Source organism: Antechinus flavipes, chromosome 2, assembly GCF_016432865.1.
Source record: "Antechinus flavipes isolate AdamAnt ecotype Samford, QLD, Australia chromosome 2, AdamAnt_v2, whole genome shotgun sequence".
Classification (NCBI taxonomy): domain Eukaryota; kingdom Metazoa; phylum Chordata; class Mammalia; order Dasyuromorphia; family Dasyuridae; genus Antechinus; species Antechinus flavipes.
The window spans coordinates 406,186,787-406,209,815 of NC_067399.1; the positions used below are offsets into that span (position 1 = coordinate 406,186,787).

A 23,029-nucleotide genomic window follows, 5' to 3' on the forward strand; every position below is an offset into this window, starting at 1 on the left:
ATTGTTCTTCATCATCCATCTTTTAGAATGGTTGTTGATTAGAGCTCTTAAGTCTTTCAGAGGTATTCATTTTGACATTATTGTTATTATTGCAAACATTTTGCCTCCTGGTTTTGCTCACTTTATTTTGTATCAGTTCATGAATCTTCCCTTGTTTCATTGAAATTGTCCCTTTTATAATTTCTTATGCCATAATGGTATTCTATTATTCTCATATACCATAATTTGTATAGCCATTCCCTGACTGAAAGGCATCCCCTCCTATTATCACCCCCAGTTTTTACACCAATGTTACCACAAAGAAAATTGTTATAAATATTTATCCATATGGCCCCTTTCTATCTTTCTTTATTTCCTTTTAGGCATAGGCCTAGTGGTGGTATCATCGCACTATTTTTTTTTAATTCCCATGATTTTGACTGTCCTCATTTAGATATCTCTCCCACAATTAGTATAAATAACCAAGATGTAGCTTTTCCTTCAATCTGTTGTCCACGACTATGATTTCATGAACTTGGAATCAGGATATGTGAATTCTACCATGGCTTGACATTTAACCATTTGTTTGACCTTGAATAAGTTACTTATGTTTAAATATCATTTTCTTATCTTTCAAACAGGACTAATACCAGTTGGCATGATTATCTCAAAAGGCTTCTTTGAGAGTCAAATGAGATTTCTTTATTACTTTTTTGGTATAGAAAATTGCAGATTCAAACACCTTATTTACCAATTCTCTGCAACTTAGAGAATTTCCTGAGACATTAAGAAGTTAAGTGATTTACCTGTGGTCATATATCCAGTGAAAAGTAGAAGTAGGATCTGAACCCAAAGTCAAATAAAGTAAATAGAGATGGAAAGGCTCAGGAAAATTTAAAATCATTCCAGAAAAATAATTATCCTAACAAAATCACCTGCTGCTGTCAGGGTTACAAAGTGCTTTCATCCCTATAACCTAAGTGCTAAGTTTTTATGAGCATCATTACTCCCCTTTTCATAGGTTAGGTCACTCAGGCTTGGAGATGATAAATCAAGCAGTTAATCAACAAATATGTATTAAATGTTAGCCTCTGAGTCAAACCCTGGGAATGCAAATAAGGCAAAAACAGGGTCCCTGACTTCAAGGACCTCACACACTCTAATGGGAAAGACAATATGTTGATTGCTATGAGAAAGATAAGAGACAGAAAGACAGACAAAGACAAAGAGACTGAGAGACAAAGAGAGAAAGACAGAGACACAGAGAGAGACATAAAGACAGAGAAAAAAATACAAGCAAGATACAAAGATGCACAAAGGTTTATCTTGATCTATTGATCAATAGATTCATCTGCTAATATCTATCTATCTATATATATATATATATATATATATATAGAGAGAGAGAGAGAGAGAGAGAGAGAGAAATCTCTATTATATACAGATATCTATGGGTAGAAATAGAGATAATGAGATAAAAATTTAGATATGCCCATATTAAATAGATATATCCAGAGGGAAATATATATATATATATGTATAGACATATATATATATACACACACACATCTGTCTTTATATCTCTCTATACATCTATATTTCTATCCACACTTCTATCTCTTTATATGATCTATATTTATTTATATCTATAGATACATCTATGCATATTTCTATCTCTACCTTTATATTTCTGTGGATAAATTTGTATCTACAGATATATATATTTATTTATATCTGTCTGTATTGTCTATTTAATTTAATTTATTATTATAATTATTATTAAATGTATTTAATATGGGCATATTTATACCTATATTATCTATATCACCTACATCTGTATTTATGTCTATCTATAGGCAGATCTCTATAAATTTATCTAAATATGCATATAAATATATGTATATATATATATATATATATATATATATATATATATATATGTTTGTGTGTATGTATACACATGGGTAGACAGGCACAGTGGATAGTGTTCTGGGCCTGAAATGAGAAAGACTCATCTCACTGAGTTCAATTCTGGCCTCAGACATTTATAGCTGTGTGATAATGGGCAAGTTATTTAATCCCATTTGCCTCAGTTTTCTTATATTATAAAATGCAAAGATGATAATCAAACTAGAGTTTTCTGTATACCATATTAAGTTAACTCGAATCCTCCTGTACCATTTCTAGAATACCAAATAATGAAGACCCCCCTACCAGGTTCAGAGTCCATTTTTTTTATGAAGCTTGCTCCCTAGTCCATTTCCTTCTATCACAATATAGGCTGCCATTATTAATGCTGGGCTGGCTTTTGGATAAGTGGTATTACTACTGCCCCTTTCCTCTGTCCCTGTCATATTTTATACTGTGCCTGAGATATTGCTGATTGTTGGCTGCTAACGGGTATAAAAATAGCCCACTTGTTGTAAGGAGGATATTAAGATTCACAGCGTGGAGGAGAGGGCACTCCTGCTTTCTGGACTGGTCTGTTAACCTTTGGAGGTTTTGCTGGAGAGTTTCAGCCATAGCATAATAAAACTGGGTGAGTAAAAGGCTGCTAGAGAAGAGCATTTATTGTCAAATTAGAAATTTGTTAAACCATGGAGGAGAAGTGAGGTGTTCTGGGGGGGAGGGAAATCTCATTTTACTTTATGTCTTCCTTCTTCCCCCTTCATAGAAAGGTCCATGGGTTTACTTTAGAAGCCTGTAGAAGAAACTAAGAGGTTTGCTGTTTCCTTTGGAGTAAAGAAACTACTTTGACCTAATTCCAGTTGAATCAGGAGAGCTTAAGGCAGCTTGGCCATGTGAGGAGGTTGGAGATTTCAATGTTGAGAAATACTTAAGGGAAAAATCACTGCTTGAGGGCGAGGGAGTGAATGGATGGCTTCTGTCTTGGTGCCATGGTTCAGGGTACAGCGTCAGCCCATGGCTTTTACAGATAGGCCCAAATAGCACTCAACCTCTGCCCCTTTGCAGTTCTAGGCAGCTATTAGAGACTTCACAGAATCACTTCCACAGAGAGCAGCTTCTTCCTACTACTTAATAACATTTTTAAAATTATCTCCCCTTTACAACATGGACCCAATTTCCTCTAATTTTTCCTCCCACTGCTCTGCTCCTGGCTTCGTTATTAAAGTCTTTTTTGGCATTTGGGGAAATGATTTCCTGCAACACAGAATGAGTTGCCATTTGGAAGCCCCTAGCAGCCAGCTTCTTGGCATTGGAAGTCAAGGGAAATTTGCTGACCCCCCCAGATGAGCAATGCAGCTGAAGAGGCTGAGCATTTCTGGGGGATTACAGCCTGCTATGCACTGCGTCTGGGAGTACACAGCATGCTAAGTGTCTTTAAACTGTCAGAAAATTGCAATAACAATCCCAGAAACATAGGACCTGGGGGTTCAAAATGATGTGGAATAGAATTTGTAATATGAATAAAAAGATGTATTCCTGGAATTGTGTGTGTGTGTGTGTGTGTGTGTGTGTGTGTGTGTGTGTGTGTGAGAGAGAGAGAGAGAGAGAGAGAGACAGAGACAGAGAGACAGACAGAGACACAGAGACAAAGACAGAGAGAGACAGAAAGAGAGAGACAGAGAGACAGACAGACAGAGACAGAGAGACAGACGGACAGAGACAGAGAGAGAGAGAGACAGAGACAGAGAGAGACAGAGACAGAAAGACAGAGACAGAGACAAAGAGAGAGAGAAAGAACAGAGACAGAGAAACAGAGACAGACAGAGACAGAGACAGAGAGAAAAGGAGGACAGGGAGAGAGAGACAGAGACAGAAAGACAGAGACAGAGACAGAGAGAGAAGGAAGAGGGGGAGAGAGAGACAAGACAAAGAGAGAGACACAAAGACAGAGACAGAGACAAAGAGAGAGAAAAAGAGACAGAAAGAGGCAGAGACAGAGAAACAGAGACAGAGAAAGAGAAAGAGAGATACAGAGACGAGAGACAGAGAGAGAGAGAGAAAGAGAGAGAGAGAGAGAGAGAGAGAGAGAGAGAGAGAGAGAGAGAGAGAGAGAGAGAGAGAGATCACTTGGGATTTATAGGAGAGTAGGAAAAAGTGAAGAATTACACATACTTCTATAAGCAATCTTAACTAAGTTTGTGATGGTGAGGACTAGCTTGGAATTAGAAGACCTTATAATTGTCACTTCCTGCTGTATGACCTTGAGAAATTTATTAACAACTTTGAATCTCAATATTCTCAACAAATAGGGGATAGTTCCAATATTTGCTATATCTACTACACCAGGTTGTTATAAGAAATCATAGTACAGTGGTGCCTTGGACTCAGATTCAGGACACACTAGTGGGTTTCATATAACCATGAGCAAGATACATAACTTCAATTTATTTCATCTATAAAATGAGACAAATAATACATGGCTTTTCTTATAGTTGTTATCAATTAGTCCACCAAGGATTTATTAAGTGCCTAATATGAACCTGTCTTCCTGCTTACATCCACCATGGGCTTCCCATTGTATTTGAGTTATTTGTAATTTGTATTCTTCTAGAAACATGGTGATTTTGAATTTGTAGCTACATAGAATCACCAGGAAACTATTGATATGAAAGAATGTTAACTCAGCCTTTATAAAAAAGGGACTTGTTGCCCAGAAAAGCAAAAATACCATCACATAAAGAGTAAATGCCAATTCAACACTGGAAATTCAGAGTCAAAATATTTTAGATCTGAAAGGACCATTATGAGCTACTTTATTCATCCTATTAATTTCAGAGGTAAAGAAGTTAAGGAACAGACCAATGTTCCACAGTCAGAGAATGGAGGTGAAGTGCCTAAAACCCAAGTCTCCTATTTCCAAATCTGGCCCTTTTAATAAAAATTTATGTAATTATAACTGTCCCCCATTAAAGTGTGGAGTCTTTGGGACAGGGATAATGTTTTTTAATTAAACTTTATTTTATTTTTAAATTGAAAAATATTTATTTTCTTTCTATCCCCCCTATTTTCTTAATGGGAGGGAAGACAGCCAGGAGGAGAAGAGAAAATTGCTGTATCAAATAAATTAGTTAAGCAAAACAGATTTCTATATTGATCATACATTTGATCAAATCAAGTCAATAAGAATTTTTTGAGGGCTTACTATGTACTAGGCACCATGCGAAGCTCTTAGAATCCAATAAAAGCCTCTCAAGGCAATTACACCTAATAGAAGAGACAGCATATAGACAACTATCGACAAACAAGATTTATAATACATAAATTAGAGATAATCTCAGAAGCAAGGTATTAAGACTGAGAGAAATCTTCTGCACTCCAACAAAAAAAAAAAATAAAAAAGGTTTCTCATGGAAGGTAGGATTGTAGCTGAGCCTTGAAGAAAGCCAGAGAAGCTAGAAAGTAGACTCAAAAGCATTCTTGCATGGGGGTAGTCTATTTTTGATCCCACCGGCGACGGAAAACCATTGAAATTTATTGAATAAGGGGATGACATGAGAAACTTGGTCTTTGCGAAGATCAACTTGCCAAGTGGAAGATGAACCCAGTGGAATGAGGCATGGGAAAGGGAGCTCAATCCAGAAGACTACTGCAAATAATTTAAGTATGAGATATTTAAGGGCACTTAGCTGGTAGAAGTGTTAGAGAACAACAAGGGAGGAGGGGGCATAAAAGAGATATTACAAAAAGAGAAATGACAAAGTATTTTCTACATGATAAAATGGTAAAGCATTTATTATTCTATATAACATCAGAGTTCTAAAAGGAATCTTAGCTCAACTAGTTGAACTCCTTTTTTTTTGGATTTATATAAAGGACAATATCAATGTGTCATGCTATTAATAAATCATAAAACAAAGAAGCCATAAACTTTAACATGTAATCATTTCAGATTTTATATACATTGTAAATGCTCATTCAGGCTCTCATATAATGTTCTTGTTCCCGTTTCAGTGATCTGCATAGCCTACCTCATGTTCCCTTTTTATTATCAGAGAGAAAGGAGAGCACTGTAATTTTTTTGAATGCATAATTTCTTTATAGTATAAAACACAATTTTAGTGAAATCAGGCAGTCACCTCTATGTTTTGCTTTTGTCCATTTTAAATCAAGGTAAAACAACAAAATTTTTTTATATCTATTACATATATTGAAGGCAGTTAGTTGGCACAGTGAATACAGTGTTGGATATGAAATCAGAAAGACTCATTTCTCTGAGTTCAAATGTAGTCTCAGACACTCACTATGTGACTCTAAACAAGTCACTTTGCCAAGTTTGCTCAGTTTCCTCATCTAAAAAAGGAACTGAAGAACAAAATGGCAAACTACTCCATTGTCTTTGCCAAGAAAACACCAAATGGAATTACAAAAGTCAAATACAACTGAAATGACAGATCAACAACTACATATATGCACCATTGGCCCTAGTCAAAAAGCTACAGCTGTAATTAGAACCACCAGGGGACCAAATCTTTACATTAATGTGACTATTTCCTCAACTGCCAAATTCAATTTTCCCCTTTATATTTATGGTAATAAGAAGACATTTCCAGTGGAAACAGAGCATATATGATTTACCATATCTGTTCATGAAAAAAAAAAGTGCAACCAGAGTTGTGAGACTTTGCAATGGCACCTTTAAAACTTCCACCTGCAAAATCAAGCATGAAGTTGCCATTTAGTTCAAAAATTCCTGTGAACCCAGGGGACCTGATGATTTCAAAATTTCATCTGTCTTGTGTTGTATTGACATTTGCTTATAAGTGCCTTTTCCATTTCCTGGTCTCAATTTGAAGTTTGTTCATTCTAATGGGAAGTTGGATTTTTTAGAAAACATCCTCTCTCTTTGGGTTCTGCAATTACATACAGACAAAATTAAAAAAAAATAAAAACTGAGATTGTTTTAATGCCCCACTGAATATTTCCACTTGGATGCTATTTTCCTTGTTTGGGGGCTGAGCATACCCTAGCGTGTTGTTTTTTAAATCAATGATAGATTTACACAGTTAGTACAAGCACCAGCAGCCTTTGGTTCAGGGTACACTTGAGCATTGGGAGAAGGAAATTAAGTGCACTATTCCTGTTAGCAACATTGAAGGCCCAACCCTGTGCTTGTTATGCTGAAAATTTGCTCAGTCAGGCGGATTGGTTTCCCCACTGCATTGTATTAATAAGAATCAAAAGTCATTATCAGTGCAAATCCACAGAGCAAGGATGTTCAATTAGGAAGGTGCACTGAAAGCGAGAAGCCTTAAAGAAAGCTCCAGTAATTTGCTAAGAAGTAAAAGTTAAACAATTTAACTTAGATCCGGAATGCAATCTTAAATGACTAAGAATATCTTAGCATGACTTTAAGTGATCCAGCAATTAGTACAGGTGGAAGAGATTGCTTAGGGACTGGGGAGGATTGGTCTAGAGAGATTAAGCACCTTTCAGCTCTCAGATTCAGTGATTTTCTTGCTGTAGCGTTTGCTGTGGAGATTTAGTATATGAAATAATTTCTTTTTCCCTTTTTTTGGTCTTGACGGCTCCTTTGTATCACATCCCCCTTTGACTCATAAATTGCCTTTGCACTTTCCTCTTTTCCAAAATAAGCTCTTTGAGGTGAGGAGCTTGCTTTTTCCATCTGTACTTCTTCCTCAAAGAACTGAATGTCTTGCCTTTGAAGGTCCCTAATCAATGGTTCTTGGATTTAATGGAAGCAGAGGGGGATGCAATGTTTTCTTTAATGTATTGTGATATTTTGAACCACCCCTAAATTCTTTCTTGACTTAATTTCTCTATTTCTAAAGTCAATCTCTTTTCAGAAGGAGGCTAAGGAATACATAAGGCATATTTTTAAACTTTAAAAATATGAAACTTGAGGACCACTATTGTTGAATTAAGTACTAAGTTCCCCAACATAATAAGAAAACACTGTAACAGGTTTAGTAAAATTGTTTTCATGTACATTTGTGTATCTATGCTATTCTGTTTAAAGAATAATAAACAGCTTAAGAAGCAGTGTTATGAAAGGCATAAAGGTCTGGCCTTGGAACCAAGAAGACCTAGATTTAAGTCCCCTTTTTCACACATATTCACCACATAAACCTAGGCAGTCTTTCAATGTGCCTGGTCAGCTATCAAAGACTATAAGATAGACAATCATTACTATCTGTTTCAATAAAGGGTGTGTCCATTTTGGGGAGTTTCTCACACCATTGAAATCACATACCCAGATCAAAAAGTTTTTTGAGTCAAGTTAGGAATAAGTTAGAGAGTGTGTGCTTTTTCATATCTAGCAGTGTACTAGGAGCCAAGAAGTGAGGCAAAAGATGCATATGATAAACTCTGTCTTCAAGATATTCATTTAAGATACCTCAAGGATCTCTTGACATGGATAGAAGGAGATGTACATAAAATTATTAGAGACAAGAAACATTTTATGATTAAATGTTAAATAATTTAGTTCAGATAATAAGGAGTGTAGGAATTAAGAAAATGAAAAGACAAGTATGAGCAGGAATAGTCTGGCAAGAAGCAGACATTCTTAATTTGGGGCCCATGACTTGAGATTTTATACATATATATATGTAAATGTATCTACACACATTATATATGTATAATGTGTGTAGATACATTATATATACTTGTATATAAACATATATATGTACTTGTTTTAAGCATATATTATATACACACATATGAACAAAGAACATAAAGCATCACAGATGGTAGAAAATGATTGATTGCAAAGTAATATAGATGATGGAAAACAACATGATTGGATGGAAGATTGGAATGCAAGGCTAGCAACCACTCCTTCTATCTTGTTACTATGGAAAACTCATTGATGGTGTCTACCTGTATGGCTAGTATGTATCACAATGATAACAGGCCAGACTTTCTTGAAGGATAGCAGCCTTGCAGAGATAACAGACTTCCTTGCATCCATTTGCATCTTGCAAGGCTTGTTAGTGAGATAACAGATCTGCCTTAATTGTACATGGGCATGCAAGGCTTGTTAGTAAGATAACTTATTTCTTTGAGCTAAGGTGATTTATTGACCAGCTGAATTTTAAACCAACTCAGACAGGAAAATCTAAACTTCTGGGCTCATAAACTTCTGAAGTAAGATCAGACAAAGAAACATGTCTGAGGCAGTCAGCAAAATAGAGTCAATTGCAGAATGGTATCAAATCAAAAAATAGAAAATTAATATTTGATTTTCTCAAGTGCTATATAAAAAACAAGCTATTGTTATGAATGAATTTAGAAATTTCTGGTATCTGTTTCTTCAAATTCTACTAAGGAAATGAAATTAGCTTAAAGTAATCAAGTTGTTCATATGTGGATACCTGACCATTTGAAGATAGCCTAGATGGGCCTTGGACAAACATGAAGAATCTTTCATTAGTATTTAAAACCAACAAAATGCCAATAATGTTTTGAAGAGAGGTGAATGTAACAGACCTTTTGAAATATGTTCTTTAAAATAGAACTATTATTCATTACCCTCATACTTTTTATTTCCATGGTAAAAATATCCAAGAAGCCTCAAGTTTTATGGTGGAAGAAAAGTAGCAAGTAAAGCAGCAGATTTATTTGAATAATGTCTGTGTGGCCAGGAAAAAACACATTGCTAAAATTCCACTATGTTATTCACAGTCAAAGTCAGACAGTATTCCTCTCTCTAGAAGTTTGATCAAGGTATAAGTAATAAGAGAAAATAGCTGTACTATAAAACATCAGTGTCAGAAATTAGAGAGGACCCCAAGTTCAATGGCTAACCATTTCTAATTCAGGAGTTTTTCTACATCTTTTTTGAAACATATTTTTAGCATAAAGCATAGTCTTCTTATACCTTGCTATCCCCATCCATGTCCATCCTATCTATAGTCATTGGATTTCATTCTTGTTTCTCTCCTTTTCTCTCTTTTTCTCTTTGCATGGTATGACAAAAATAACATTAGTAATTATGGAGTCAAAATTTGGATTCAGATCTCTAGATCTGGTTCAAATTCCTGTCCTACTGTTTGTGTGATGTTAGTCAAATGACTTAAGTGGGCTTTGATTTTCCCATCTGTAAAGTAAGGGGATTGGACTAGATGACCTCATATGTCCCTATCAATTATAGAGCTATTGTCTTATGTTTCTATTCTTTTCAATCTTCATAAAGATTCCTCATAAAGAAATCCCAGTCCCTCCTCCCACCATATCTATAGTCTTTTCAGTTTTTGTTTTTCTGTAACTTTTCCAGTTTGCTCTACATCTTCCTTGAGATATAATGATGAAAACAACAGATTATATTCTGTGATGATAAAAAGTTAAGATTGCCATATTACAACAAATACTCAAATTGGTAGGGAACCTACCATCTAGTTCAAACTGTTTCTAAGCAAAAATCTCCTCTAAACATCCCTGAAAAGTTAGTGATAGAGTTATTAATAAAAAATTAGAAGGGACCCCAGAGGCAACCTAATCCAACACACTCATTTTTCAACTAAGGAAACTGAGGTTCAGAACATTTCTTTCCCCAGGATTCACAGGTTAGATTCAATCAGTTTCTGCTTGCACACCTGGCATTAATGAAAAGAGCACTGACTGGACTCATAAAACTGGATTTAAATTTTGTCTCATATAACTAGAGTGGCCTTGGGCAAACCACTCCATGGAACTGTTTCCTTAATTGTGAAATGAAAGGTTAGAGTTTATTGTCTTTTCCATCTCTAGCTCTGTGATCTGAAGAACCATTCCACTTTTAGGCAGCTCTAACTGTTATTAAAGTTCTTCTTATATCAAGCTTAAATCTGACCAGTATCTATAATGAAACAACAATACAGCAAATATGCATTGTTTTTTAGTCATTTCAGTAGTGTTCAACTCTTTGTGATTCTTTTTGATAGTTTTCTTGGCATAAAAATGGAGTGGTTTGCCATTTCCTTCTACAAATCACTTTACAGATAAGGAAATGGGAGGTTTAAAGGATTTAGTGACTTGTTCAGGGTTATGCCCCCAGTAAGTGTATGAGGCCAGATTTGAATTCTACTCTTCTTAATTGTACAACTGGTCCCCCATCCTCTATATCTCTGCTTCATAAACTGTTTTACAAACTCCATATGGAATATCTTAAGTGAATGTGGGAGTCACAAAATTATGATTTCTTATCAGTAAATGTTTGATTGATATACCTATTTTATATACATATATATCTGGGATCAAATAAAAAATTTCTCAGATGAAAAGCAGTTATATGTTGAAAAAATTTGAGAAGTCCTGTACTACATAGCCTAGCTGCCCTTATTCTATTAATTAACAAGCGTTTATTAAGTAAGCAATAGGTTAATCCCTGGATTTACAAAGACATAAACAAGATAATCTCATTACTCAATGAATATATAGTCTATTGGGAATACAACATGCACAAAAATATATATGTACAAAATATATGCAAAGTAAAATAATCAATAAGCATAATTTAGTACTTACTATGTACCAGGTTATTATACTATTAGGCAAATTCAAGGTGGTAAAGAAATGCTCTTGAGTTGAGCTTTGAATGAAAGCTGTTTTCCAAGAGGTTGATTCTTATGGACTTTCTGGCTCTATTAATAAGGACTTGTATGACATTTTTTTTTGGAACTGCTGTGATGATTCTCTTTTAGTTCACCTAAAAAGCATTTATCATCACATTGATCTTGCAGTTCATTACAATCTCTTAATTTCCTTCAACATAGAATTGTCTAATTCTACCTCTCCTGTTTTGTACTTTTTAAACCTTGTATGAAACTTTATAATTATCTCTTTTATACTTTATCACATGAAATTATTCTTAAAGTTGTTCTAGTATATTGAAATCTTTTTAAGGGTTTTAACTCCACTATGCAACATGCCAAATCTCCAGTCCAACATCATAAAAATATTTTTACTTAAGTCATTGTCAACAATCTTGAATAACAGAGAAAAGAGAGATCCCTAGTGGCACTTCATTAGTGACCTCCTTCTAGGGTCATTATAGTGTATAAGAAGATAATATTTGTTTTGTTTCATATAATACTCTTAATGTTACCTGAATGTATTATCCTTTGAAAATACTTAACTGAAAAAGGAGAACTTTTGTTATGCAGAATGTTATAATGAAACTTTTATAACTTCCAGATTTTTAAATTATGGTTTGTGACCCTATATGCGGTCTTAAAACTAAATGTGAAGGTTGTAAAATTAGGATTTATCATCCATAGTTGTTTGATTTTTTATTAATAAATATTTTTTCTATACCTAGAGTAATGTGAAAATTTAACAGACAAAAAGGGGTCACCAGTGGAAAAAGTTTGAGAAGCCCTTGTGAAACCATAATTTCAGATCCTAGCCTCTGATGTGTGGAGTAGGTTCAGTTTTTTAAAATGTTATGTTGACTATCCTTCCAGTTCTGCAGGTTCACAACTTAGGAGTCATCTCAGATTCCTTACTATCCATCACATTCCTTCCAAATTTTTGTCAAGGCCTGACAATTTCATCTTTATAATGTCCCTCAACTATACTCCTTTCTCTCCTCTGATATAGCTATCCCATGCAGTGTAGGCTCCCATTACCTCACACCTGGATTACTGCAATAGCCAATTTTGGGGTCTGCATGCCTTAAGTCTCTCCCAACTTAAATCCATTTCACATCCATCCACTAAAGTGATTTTGCTAAAACATAGATCTGATCATGTGTCCTTTGTCACTTCTACCCTCTACTCAATAAACTCCAGTGGCTTCCTTCTTGTCTCCCGAGGCAAATAGAAAATATCTTGTTTGGCATTAAAAGGTCTTCATAACAACTCCCTCCTACCTTTCCAGGTGCTCCTCAGAATGGGCCTCCTAGATGTTCCTACTAGTCTTTACCTCTCAGGTCCAGGAATTGTCTACTGCTGTCCTCCATACCTAAAATGTTCTCCCTTCTCTGCTTTGACTCCTGCCCTTTCTCACTTGCTTTAAGTTCCAACTAAAAGCACACCTTTTATAGCAAGCCTTCCCTAATCCCTCTTAATTCTAGTGCTTTCCTTTTTTAAGTTATTATTATTATTTTGCTATGATCTACTGTTGAGATATAGTAAAGAAGGGAAGAAAACACATAATGTATGTAGCTTGCTTTGTATATATTTGTCTCTCATTAGAATATAAACTCCTTAAGGGCACAGACTTTTCCCCTATTTTTGTATTCCCCACATCTAACATAGTGCTTTGCACACAGTAGGTTCTTTAAAAGTTCTTGGCACAAAGTAAGTGCTTAATAAATTATTATTAATTGATTTATAATCACTAATTTATATCCCTCATATTGCCCTATCTTCTCTCCAGAAACATTAGTGAACTCATTGCTTTCAAGAAGTCATCAATCAGTTTCACTGCAAACATCTGAAGAACAAAAACAATAAGCACAGATTAGATTTGTTTAATGAAGTATCAATAGAGGATTCCTGTTTGTTCCCTCCTACGTAGCTTCCTTCTTTTCCCAGAGGTTTTGTGCCATAACCTACAAACTCACAATACCAATTGAGAGTATTCTTGATTCCAGCTTGGATCCTATGTCTAAGTCAGTCTCAGTCTTATGCTGTTGCCCTCTTTCTCTCTTTATTCTGTGTAGTTCTATAGATCCCTGTGGGTTCTTATTTACTTCTGCACATCTGGGAATTTACTATGTTATCTCTTGATCTCTCAGTACATCCCTGGTCTATGAAACTCTCTCAATCTAACCCAGACTCCTCTTCACTTTTTGCCCACTCTTGGAGTGGCTACCCTTCTTGGTTCTTGGTTCCTACTTTCTCCCAGGTGACTTGCCTGTATTGGCTCAGTGGTTTCCTACAAGCACTCTCAGGAGCTTCCTTACCCATTCACAGAAGGAAATGGGGTAGAGGAAGAGCTGAATTGTCTCTGGTTGGCACATGCTGGCTACAACCGTAGCATAGCATTGTTTCTTTTTTAGTTTCTGATACAGAAAAGCGTACCTAGTTGGTGATAATAAATTTGAGTACCTTAAGGAAATAAATTTCCTTAATTTATTGACTGAATAACAATTGGTCTTAGTATAAGAATTTTTGCTATGATCTACTGTTGAGATTATACAGTTTCGGGGGTAGGGGGGAGAGTCCCTTTTGAAGATAAGAGATATCATGTACCTGGCTGCACCACGATAGGCATTTTATTTAATATAGTATCAAAGTAAGAAAGATTTCATTATTTTTAATAAAGATGGTTTGTCCAACTAATAAATACCTGGGGTGGAAAAGAGGAAAAATATACCCCTGCAGATGTCTGCATAATAGTAAATACCGCCTAAATTTTCAGCCCACATACTGTGGTTTGATAATGATTCAGGGTGATTATATTAGTGTTGCTAGAAAAATGAAAAGGAGAACTTTCCATTATTCCTAATAAGAAACCCAGCTAGCCTATATACCTAAAATTATTTCCCTGAAGAGCCTGAAAATGAAAGGAATAATCAACTAATTAGAAGAAAATTCACAGATTGGAAGTAGGGAGCAGAAGGCTTCTGTTCTATTGAAGAGAAAAGGTTCTTATTGATCATATGGATATGGCCCAGGTGATAACATTAATTCAGAAATGGTACATGAAAACAGAAAACTGTGATCTCTAGTCTTCTGTCTCTAAAGAAGCTCTTCTGTGATGCATCTGACATAGACTGGGGTGGCAATTCCAAGACAATTTATGCTGTAGGACAAACTTGATTTCCTCTGCTCCTCTGTTATCCCAGGGGCCCACCTCTCATCTTCCTTACCTCAAATTCCAAGTACCTTCCTTCTGGTCCCTTAGACAATGCTTCTTATGCTGCTGCTTTCCTAAGTTTTTTTCACCTCCAACAAAACTCACCAGTTCTGTGTCCCAGGATAACTGATAAAGCTAGTCTAATAAATTACCTCAAATGACAGCATTGATGAATGATGGTTGTTTTAATGTTAGCCCTTCCAGAGAATGTTTGCAGTTCAGTTTGAACTTGATGAGAGTATTTCATTTAATCAAAAGGTTAGAACATAGGACATTTAAGGTACTTCTGCATTCACACTATATAGAAGACTTCTAAAATCAACTTGGTCATGGTTAGGAAGCATGAAAATAGTGAGGGGAAGATAGGAACAAACAAGAACATTAACTCCATAATGTTCCTTCATCTGTCCCCTTCTTTCCTACATGATAACTTTATTATATATTCAAAAAGAAGAATATGTTATACATAATAAATTTATAATTTCCTGTGGAATCATCTTTTTTAAAATATCTATTATAGAAGTGTATATTTTATTTCTTAAGATCAGAATACAATAGATAAAATTTAAAAACCTACATCACAACCACAGTTTAAGCTGTGATTACATCTCAATGAGACTACTGCAATAACTTTCAAAGAGATTCCCTCTGACACTGCTCTTTACTCTGTTCTCTCCTACATCCTATAGCAATATAGCTCTATTCTAGTCACTCCTGTGTTAAAACAACAACAATAACAAAAGCCCTTAAGTGTTAACATCATCTAATGACTAAAATCCAAGTTTTTATTTTCTAATCTGCTCCCAATAAAGCAGAACAAGTAAGTTATTTGGAGTCACAAAGTTTAGGCTGAAATCCTGGCTTCTAATAAAAAGCCATGTGGTTGACCTTAGCCAAGACACTATACCTATCTCAGAGTTTGTTTCTTCACCTATAAAATAAGAGTCATGAATTAAAATATCTCTCAAATCCCTTTTAGGCTAAATGATATTACCCTCTATAGGTTCTCAAACCTTTCATATAACTTGTTCAAACTCAGTTTGAATATTCATTAATTCCCAAACATGATCCATGTTTAAAAAAAAAATTGTGACTTTGCTTATAACGATTGTTCTTTCTGTTTGTAATGCCCTCCAACTCTATTTCTTCCTAAATTTGTTAACATTCCTCTTCCATTGAACTTTGTACAGTAATAAGAAAATAGTTAAGCAAGAAAGGATGGAAGGAAGGGAGTAAAGGAGAAAAGGAGTGAAGGGAGAGAGTGAGCAAAGAAGGAAAGAATGGAAGGAGAAAAGGAATGAGAGACAGAGAAAAAAACAAAGGAAAGAAGGAAGAGGAAAGAAGGGAAGGGAAGAGAAAGGAAAGGAAGGAAGGAAAGTATGGGAGGGAAGTAGAAAGGAAGAAAGAGAAGGAAAGGAAAGGGTAAGTTAGAAACAGGGAAGAGGCTTGAGGGTGAAAAGAAATAGGGATAAATAATGAAGGAAAGGAGAAAAGTTCAAATTTTATCAAGATAAAGGAATTTTTTTAAGGAACAGATATAGGAAACTCAGAAGTAGAAAATTCTTTCCTGTACTACTGTTAAGACTCCCTCAAGTAGTAATTACTTCTTCAGATTTCATCTCCATTCCATTCTCTGCATGTATTTTTGATTCTAACAATGTCATTTACCCCAGTACTCCACTAAAAGAGTTTTCAATAATTTCCTATTTTCGCTGATATCAAAAATAAAATTCTCAATCTGGCATCTTTACAATCTGACTACCTCTTTCTTTTTTCATGTTATTTCTCTCCATACACTCATGACTCCAGGTTTTTAAATTGTCTATTTACTTTTTCCCCATACGTGTTATTCTATTTCCTGCCTCCTTGTCTTTGCATAGATGGTCTTCCAAATATATAATGTGCCTCTTTCTCATCTCTAACTTGTAGAATCTGTAGCTTCTTTCAAAGAACAACTCAGGTGTTCCTCCTATAGGACACCTTTCCTTATTTCTCTAGCTGTGATCATTCTCTCTAGTTATGATCATTCACTCTCTCCCTCTTGAAATTACTTTGAATTACTTGATATGTTCTTTGTCTTTACTCATCTCTGTACATGTTTTATCCCCTATCTCCCTAAAAGTGTAAGCTCTTGTGGGAATCAAAGTATTTAATTTTTGTCATAGCATTATAACCAAGCATAGTTTTTAATTTTTGTTTTTTTTGCACATCATAAGCACTTACTAAATGTTGAAGTAATTTAAACAAAAACTGCAAAACTATTTTTTAAATGTTGCCTTTGGAGAAGAACCAACAAAACATGGCCACAGGCCAAAGAAGTTTTTTTCCCTTATATTTTATGAATTCCTTTAAATAACTATTTTTTTAATTTGTTTTTTTAAAAGACAATAAACAAGTTGTCAGATCCCTTTTTATAGAATTTGCTTAATATAGAATGTGTTGATTCATTTCCCAAACCTGCCACCTGAATATATATATATCTAATATGATGATTTTAGTATATCATTAATTTGGTAACATATAGCATGTTATAGATTGAAGTGAAAAATCACAAACATACCTAAGATAATGTGTTGGCCGATATTTTCTTCTTTCTTCAGATACCTCATATGCACTCTGAAGATGTGCAGAATTGTTTAATTGTCAGAAAACCAATAGTTAAGTGTGTACAATATCACACCTAGAATTTGTTGATCTTGGTCCTACATACTCTCCTCTATCATTCTGTTAGCTGGTGAGAGCAATGTCTTCATTTTTATCACCTTGGGAAAATATATTATGACAGATGAGGCAGGTTGTGTCATAGGAGAAATATGGACCATGAAATCTAAAGCAGTGTAATTCAGTGGAGATCACTGGACTACAGACCAAAAGGACCTGTATTCAAATCCTGCTTCTGTCATTCACTAATCTGTCTGAATTAGGACAAATTACTGAAAGTCTCTTAGCTTTAGTACTCTTTAAACATGAAGGATGAATAACAATGTCATAAAGATCACCCACGGTTCTGGAGTCAGAGGACCTAAGTTTAAAATCCCACTGTGAACACTAAATACAGATGTGACCTTGGGCAAATTACCTAACTTCTCTGTGCCTCAGTTTACTCATCTGCTGGAATTTAATTAAATGACCTCTGAAGTCTTTTTGTGTTTTTTCATCTCTAGACCTATAATTCTGGATGGTTCTTCCATATCTCATTCAAAGATTCACTCTGCTCTCCCACAAATTTCTGCTTACCTAAATCACTTCCTACCAATTCCTATGGAAAAATCTTATAATCTCACAAAGTTGGTCATTCTCTGTATTGTCTTATTAGGGAATATAGCTTATATCAGGAATTTTCCTTTTGGCTATTCTTGCTGCTGTGAATAAAAGTGTGCTGCCACCAGTGGGAGAGAAAGGGTTGTAAAATCCAAGCTGCAAGAAGGATAATACACACTTTACTGACACATACTGAATAAGCCAGAAGATTTTTCGCTTCTGGTTAAAATCAGCTCTTTGTTCTAACTGCTAAATATTGAAATAATTAGCAAAAAAGAAAAAAACCTAGAAAAAAACAACCTTTTCAGTCAAAGTAGAAAATACAAAGAAAACTCTTTTATTGAAAGTGAGCTTCTAATGCATTCCAACCACCATTTCCACAGATGTGATTACTCTCTTTTTCTTTTTCTTTCCTTCAAGCTTAACTTGGTCTCAAAGGCCTCTGGCAGCTTCTTTTATGCTCCACTCCCCTCTGTCTTTCTTTTCCTGTGGCTCCCCTCTGAGCCGCGCATGTGGAAGTTCTCCAATCACAACTGAGGTTTCTGTGCCTCCATTTTTTTTTTCTTTCCTGAAAGCTGGATAGAGCTAGAGGGCAGCCCTCTTTAAATACATTGAACAAACAATGGCTAGTTATTGATCCCCAAGTTGTCATGTTTCAGGGCTGCCAAACCTTCAGCTTTGTCTGTATAACAGGAGGGAGGCTTACTTAAAAGTTACAGAACCAAACTCACAACAGAGCCAAGAGGGAAACAGAATTTTAATTTGTTCACTGCATCTGCCTTTGCTGGTGTTCCTTCCTCTCTCTCCAATAGAGTCTGATTCAAACCAGTTCCATGAAATTTTAACACAAGAGGAATCATTCTGGAATTGTTTTCTATTTTCAGTATTTATAATTGGGATACAGAAAGGAGAAAGTTTCTAACTGACTCTATCCCAGAGACCAATGAGTCAGCCCAACTACAACTGATCAATTTGCTGTAACAGATAGCTGTCTTTCTAATGTACTACTGATCTCTGACAACAAGAGCAGCCATCAATTAAAGAAGTCATTCTAGCCTGAGAACAAACACATTAGCTAAGGGATAATAAAACCATTTGTAGGTCAGTTAGTAACATCAACCAATTGACAGATATTAGCCATTGCATTACTATGTGAGCCAGAAAGCAATGGATTGAAAAGATAACTATGGCTTTTGCTTTGTGCCTAACATGCCTATTAGATATCTTGAACTGGATGTTCTGGAAGCATCTCAAATTCAGATTTTTATCCCTAGAGGTACATTTCTTCTGACTTTCTCTATTATTGTCAAGAGTGTCCTACCAGTCACTCAAGTTCACAATCTCTGTATCATCTTCCTTTTACTTCATTTACAATCAGGTATTAAATCTCTACATCTGAGATGAACCTCTGCTCCCTAATGGTATCTTATATTCAAGTATCCTTTCTAATTCTATATTTCCATTTCAAAATTCCTCCAGCTTGAGCATAACTCTATAGTATTGTAAAGTTCTACTGGCTGATTCTTTAAATTTTAGTTTTAGCTAATTTTAACAATGACTAACAAAAATTGTCTGCAGTAAATTTTAACTGATTTGGGCTAATCTTACATAATGCTGTTGAGTAGCCACTTGAATTTTCACAATCAAAGGAAGAATTCTTTCTGGTTGCCTAGTATTATTTTCCTATATAATCGTTGGCATAGGGAGTATAACTTGAAAAAAAAATAACAGATTTGTTGGTTAGATAAATCAAAATAATATTTTCTTTTATCTATAACAATGTATTTCACACAAAAGTTCAATTGTCCTCTACCAATTACCCTTGGGTTTGCAAGTGCAATTCACTTTGACTCTAGTGAAGGTGTACATAAAAATTGAGGATAACTCACAACTCACTGATTTTGTTTTTTCCTTTAAATATTTAGTTATCTGTTCCAATACAGCATTTTCATTCTTTTTAGAAATTGTATATTATCATCTCCATTTCTTCTCCAACTCTTCAAAACATATAGTCCCATAAACATTCAATAAGGTGCCAAGAGGTCTTTCATTTTTCCTAATTAAAACAAATAAGAAACTATATAGAGGGAAACACGAGTGATTTTTCAGTCAAATATGTAAAAAAGTAATGAAACAAGTAACAGTTTCAATATAAAAGAAGGTCGCTGTCTTGGTTAAGAGTTTTTTCTTACTAAATTTCTACAATGAACAGAATCTCTATTTCTAAATGTTAATTAAAATGTCACCAAAAAAGTTTTTTTTTTTCCTTCTAAAACTTGGTTCACAAAATCTAAGTCAGAGAATAACAAGTTTGGGGACAGAAATATTCTTAGTTAATAAGCACCTTGGGATTAAGAAGAAAAAAAATGACTGAAAGTACAGTTAAATGGGAGGAAAGACACGAGTAAGCACTTTTCAAAAGAATTGAAACTCTTCTACTATGTGAAAAAATTCATGTACTTAAATATATATTTTGTCTCAGCTGACTTGATGTATATTCCTTGTGAGTATGGCTTTCTTTCTTTTTAAAATTTCTATCTCTAACTCTGAGTAAAGTATCTGTCATATATGAGGCACTTAATAAAAATGACTACTTGTTGTTGTTATTAAAGAATAAGAGAAACATAAATTAGAACAACTCATACCCAATATTTTTACCTCATACCTAATAAGTACATTGAAAAAGTTAAGGCTACAAATCTCTCAGATTGGCTAAGATTTCAGGAAAAGACAATGACAACTGTTGGAGGGGATGTGGGAAAACTGGGACACTAATACATTGTTGGTGGAACTGTGAACGGATCCAACCATTCTGGAGAGCAATTTGGAACTATGCCCAAAGGGCTATTAAAATGTGCAATTCTTCAATCCAGCAGTGTTTCTACTGGGCTTGTATCCTAAAGAGATGATAAAGGTGGGAAAGGGACCCAACGTACAACAATGTTTGTGAAAACCCTTTTTGTAGTATCAAGAAATTGGAAACAGTTTGGAGAATGACTGAATTAGCTATGATATATGAATAATATGGAATAGTATTGTTCTATAAGAAATTATCAGCAGGATAATTTCAGAGAAGCTTGGAAAGACTTACATTAATTGATGCTAAGTGAAATGAACAGAATCAGGAGATCATTATACACAGATACAGCAAGATTATATGATGATCAATTCTGATGGACGTAGCTCTCTTCAGCAATGAGATGATTCACAGAAGTTCCAATGGTCTTGTGATGAAGAGAGTCATTTGCACCCAGAGAGAGGAATGTGGGAACTGAGTATACAACAATGTATTTTTACTCTTTTTGTTGTTGTTTGCTTGCATTTTGTTTTTTTTCTCATTTATTAATTTTTTGATCTGATGTTTCTTGTGCAGCATGATAAATGTGGAAATATGTTTAGAAGAATTGTACATGTTTAACATATATTGGATTATTTACCTCTAGGGAAGGGACTTGGGAGAAAGGAGGAAAAATAATTGGAACACAAGGTTTTGCAAGGATGAATATTAAACATTATCCATGTGTATATTTTAAAAATAAAAAGCTTTAATTAAAAAAAAGAAAAGGTAATAAGAGATTGAAATAGTTTATGTTTAAATTTCTATCTCTATTTCTGAAATGAAGGAAAATAGTCATATTCATACAGTGATATATATATTGAACAAGATGTGAATTGATAGATTTTCTGGAAGAAAATTTGGAATTACATAAGAAAAAAAGACAAAAAGAAAAAAAAAGTCATAATCTTTCACACACAGATCCTACAACTTGGCATATACTAAAAGGATGTTAAAGACAGAAAGGTCTCTTGTGTTCCTAAATATTATTAGCAGAAATTTTTGTAGTGTAGAAACACTAGAAATGAAATGAGGGCTCAGTCAGTGATTGAAGAATGGCTAAGCATATTTTAATATTTAGATGTAATGGAATAATTTACTTTTATAAAACAAATATGAAGAATTTAAAGAAATATGGGAAGATTTGTATAAACTGAAACTAAGTAAATAAGAAAAAGACAATAGAACTTTCTAATTTCTAAGAAGTGTTGAGAATTTGATCAAGAATCAAATATAAAATATTTAGTTTGTCAATCAAAATCTTTTATAATTTGCCTCCCCCTTTATAGCCTTTACACCCTCATTGACCTTCTTGTACTGAATTATATAGTGATATTGGAATCCTTGCCATTCTTTGAACAAGACAATTATTTTCCAACACTTAACTTTTTCACAGGCTGTGCCCCTATGCTTGCAATTTTCTCTCTCCCCTCATCTCTGCTTCTTGATTCCTTTATCTTCCTTCAAATCCCAGATAAAATCCCAGCTTTTTGAAGAAATCTTTTTCAACCCTCTCTTAATGCTGATGTTTTCCATTTAGTTAATGATTTCCAATTTGTTTTGTTTATATTTTATTCATACTTGGTTGTCTACATATTGTCTTCCCCATTAGTCAATGACCTAGTTGGAATCAGAGATTGTCTTTTGCCTTTCTTTGTATCCCAAGCATTTAGCACAGTCCTAGCACTAGTAGACACTTAATAAAGGCTTATTGTCTGTTTGATTCAAAAGTGGAAAGTAATCTGGCAGAAATTAGGCTTAAACCTTTTTTGCTATCTTCTATAACAGATTTAAAATACATGTCCTAAATAATAAAGATCATATCAAAATAAGATAAAAATGCAAAGATATCATATAGTTTTTATAGCCGGGAGTAGGACATAAATTTTTAATTTAACAAGGTAAAGAAGCAATTATAAAAGATAAAATATTTATAATTGATTATCTGAAATTGAAAATCTTCTGCATAATCAACATTACTGCATCTTGGATAAGAAGGAAAGTTGTCAAATGGGAATAAATTTTGTATTTATTTTCTCAAAAAAGGACTTACTTTCCAAATTATATTATGACAACTAAGAAATATTTGAGACCAAAACCTGTTCCCAAATAGGTTATGCTCAAAGGATATATAAGAGATTTTTCAAAAGAAGAATTCAATATTAGCAGCCATAAGAAAAATGCAAATCAAAGGAACTTTGAAATTTTACCTCACACCACTGACAACTGACAATACTGATA

General features: G+C 34.4%; 1 protein-coding gene across 2 annotated transcripts in view; it reads left to right on the top strand.

Moving 5' to 3' along the window:
- Nucleotides 1-23,029, top strand: part of SGCD (sarcoglycan delta) — a 739,981-nt gene that overhangs the window by 227,061 nt on the left and 489,891 nt on the right. The window contains exon 1 of one of the 2 annotated variants that reach the window (XM_051978784.1): nt 2,373-2,518. The exons of the other annotated variant lie outside the window; for it this stretch is intronic. The gene's annotated coding sequence lies outside the window, so the exon portion shown is untranslated. Of the gene's footprint in view, nt 1-2,372; nt 2,519-23,029 lie in introns of those variants that run through there. 2 annotated transcript variants of the gene reach the window in all.